Source organism: Ipomoea nil, unplaced genomic scaffold (genome assembly GCF_001879475.1).
Source record: "Ipomoea nil cultivar Tokyo-kokei standard unplaced genomic scaffold, Asagao_1.1 scaffold0980, whole genome shotgun sequence".
Classification (NCBI taxonomy): domain Eukaryota; kingdom Viridiplantae; phylum Streptophyta; class Magnoliopsida; order Solanales; family Convolvulaceae; genus Ipomoea; species Ipomoea nil.
The window spans coordinates 4,282,343-4,285,625 of record NW_017617408.1 but is presented as its reverse complement, the minus strand read 5'-3'; the positions used below and the strand labels follow the sequence as shown (position 1 = coordinate 4,285,625).

The 3,283-nt window shown below is 43.4% G+C and overlaps 1 pseudogene; it reads right to left on the bottom strand.

The window, feature by feature from the left end:
• Positions 1-1,189: 1,189 nt before the first annotated feature.
• On the bottom strand, positions 1,190-2,314 carry LOC109179845 (annotated as a pseudogene).
• Between the last annotated feature and the right edge of the window lie 969 nt (positions 2,315-3,283).

Genomic DNA, 3,283 nt, shown 5'->3' with positions numbered 1-3,283 from the left:
GTTGGATGGGTTGAGAACCATCCCAACTGTTAACCAGGCTGGTAGAGACTGGTCAGGTATATAAAGATTATATAGGACTGAGGTCCACTATACGGGCAGTTGAATGGGTTGAGAACCATCCCAACTGTTAACCAGGCTGGTAGAGACCGATCAGGTATATAAATATTATATAGGACAGAGGTCCACTATACGGGCAGTTGAATGGGTTGAGAACCATCCCAACTGTTAACCAGGTTGGTAAAGACCGGTCAGGTATATAAATATTATATAGAGTTGCGGTTCATCGGTCGGTTGCGATCGACCCCTCCGTGCTTCGAGACGGGGCAGGGTGCTGCAGGGCCGTGTCAGAGCTATATGCGCTGACCCTCATGTATGGGCATGCGATTGGTCCTGTGGCGCCAACAAAGTGTGCTATATGATGAGATAAGAAGGATTGATGTTGTGACTGTTATGGAAACGTGACCATAGGATTCTTGCTAGTAACTATACATGTTTAATTGTGATTATTGGTTGTGTTTATCTATAACTGTGCCCTATGTCGAGAATCGTATATACTTGGTTATGACTGTAGATTGTGTGTACCCCTATTTGTCGAGTCGGTTCCCTGATTTGAAAGCTAGAGTCTCTTAGGATATATCTTCATGCTTCGAAATGACTTTTCGTATATCTATGTATGTATATATATATATATATATATATATATATATATATATATATATATATATATATATATATATATGTATGTATATATGTATTGTATTTCAACGCGTTGGAATGGGTTACCAGCATCTCTCGCTGAACAGATATATTTGGCTTTCAGGCACAGAAGAATAAGTCACTGGAGCGCGCTAGATCTTGGAGCGTAGAAGTAGATAGTTTCCCTTTCGGCCTGCGTGCCATGTTATGCATTTAATTTATTAAGGATATTAGTTAGTTGGCCTGTGCACCTGAGTTCTCTAGCTCAGGTGTGGCATAGCACCCCATACTCTTTATGTTACGTTTTTGGGAATTAATGAGATTTCACCTTTATTTTATAAGTTTTAAATGTCTTGGAAATCTGGGGTGTTACATTCATCTACTCCCTTGTCACCTTTTGCACTTCATTCTCTGCTTTGTAACACTTCATTCTATGCTTCGTTCTTATCCTCCAACACCCCCCCCCCCCCCCGTAAGCTGGAGCGTGTTGATCTTACATGCCCAGCTTAGATACAAAAGAGTGAAATGGAGAAACAATGTTCTTATCCAAGAGTTTTGGTTTTCCATCACCAGTGCTTGTTACAATGTCAATGGAATAAACCTCATTTTCTTCAAATTCTGCATCATCTACTCTAGTATCAGGATTAGATACACTCAACACAACTTTGTTTCCATCAATCACAAACTGCTTCATTTGATGACTCAAAACACCCTCTACGATCTTGCAATCATATGCTGCAGCAACCTTCTGAATGGCCTTTGTCACATCTGAGTTCATTTTATCCTTTCCATAAAATTTAGATGCAGCGACATCCATTCCAATAACAACTTTCCCGGTGTATCCAGCCTTTTCAATAGCTATCTTAAGTAATTCAAGACCTTCCTTGTTCTCCTGGATATTAGGAGCAAAGCCACCCTCATCACCAACATTTGTGGCATCCTGCCCATATTTCTTCTTGATCACATCCTTCAAATGGTGGTATACTTCACAACCTCTTCATGGACTCCTTGAAACTTGAAGCTCCAATAGGAAGAATCATAAATTCCTGCATTGCAAGTTTGTTTCCAGCATGGGATCCACCATTAATGACATTGAAAGCAGGAACAGGCAACACTGATTTCTTGTTACCAGCAAGGTTGGCAATGTGCTTGTACAGAGGAATATTTTTGACAGCTGCACCAGCTTTGCAAACCGCGAGAGACACAGCCAGGATAGCATTTGCACCAAGCTTTTCCTTACACCATCCCCACTCATTTTGAGTGCCATCTAGTTGTTGAACCATGAAGTTGTCAATACCAGTCTGATCAGTTGGATCCTTGCCAACTAGATCTGGACCAATAATGGAGTTCACATTGTTAACAGCCTTTGAAACACCCTTTCCAAGGTATTCCGAGCCTCCATCCCTCAGTTCAAGGGCTTCATAAATTCCAGTCGATGCATCACTAGGGACAGCAGCTCTAGCCAAGTGACCATTCGACAAAAACACATCAACCTCGACCGTAGGATTTCCACGGCTGTCGAAGATCTGGCGTGCCTTGACGGACTGGATGGTGGCCATTGATGTTGAGCTTAGATTTAATCTAGAGAAGGAGACAAGAGTTTCGAACAGAACATAGTTGGTTTCGCCATTCATCTCAGATGCATCCTTGCTTCGTTTCACTTTCCATTCGCTGAACTCCGAAACCTTGCCGGACAACGAAAAACTCTCAATCACACTCTTTTTGCTCTTTACACGAGCACTCGACGCCGCTGTGGCTGAGTCGGAGGACTGCTCCATCTTCTTCAGATCGGACTTTTCCAGATCTTCTGGATGGTAGTTCCTCTGTGTGAACAGGTTCCACTGCAGAACAACTATGGATATCGCCAAAATTGGAGATCGAGCGATCCAAATCGACGGACGAGCTCCTTCCTTCCGCTGCGGAACGGTTGTGGAGGTCGCCTGAACTGGAGATTGAACGATCGGAATCGACGGACGAGCTCCTTCCTTCCGCTGCGGAACGATTGTGGAGGTCGCCTGAACTGGATTTTGAACGATCGGAATTGACGGACGAGCTCCTTCCTTCCGCTGCGGAACGATTGTGGAGATCGCCTGAATTGGATTTTGACTTCTCTGCTTCTCTCTGCAGAAACGTTGCTGAGCATCGGCATTGTTGCTACTCTGTGTAGCAATAATCCTTTGCGGATTGATCGGAGAAGATCGCAATGGAGATCGAGCATCAGGAGTCTGGCTTCTTCGACTCGACTCTCCGATGTCGGCGGCGGCGTAGGTGAACCACCGTGGTGGCTCTGATACCATGTCGGAAAGTGACTACATGAACGGTGAGAGATGAACGAAGAAAGGAAGGAGGAGTTGTTTCATTGAATTGGTAAAAAATTGTTCTGAACCACAACACTAAAGACTAATATATGAAGCTAATATATGAAGTAAAGATGAACGGTTATAACAGCCAAAAATATCTACAACATGTGAAAGACTTTTCTGCCCTCTACTTCATCTTCTCCCTTGTCACCTTTTGCACTTCATTCTCTGCTTTGTAACACTTCATTCTATGCTTCGTTCTTATCCTCCAGCAGAGTTTGAGGCTG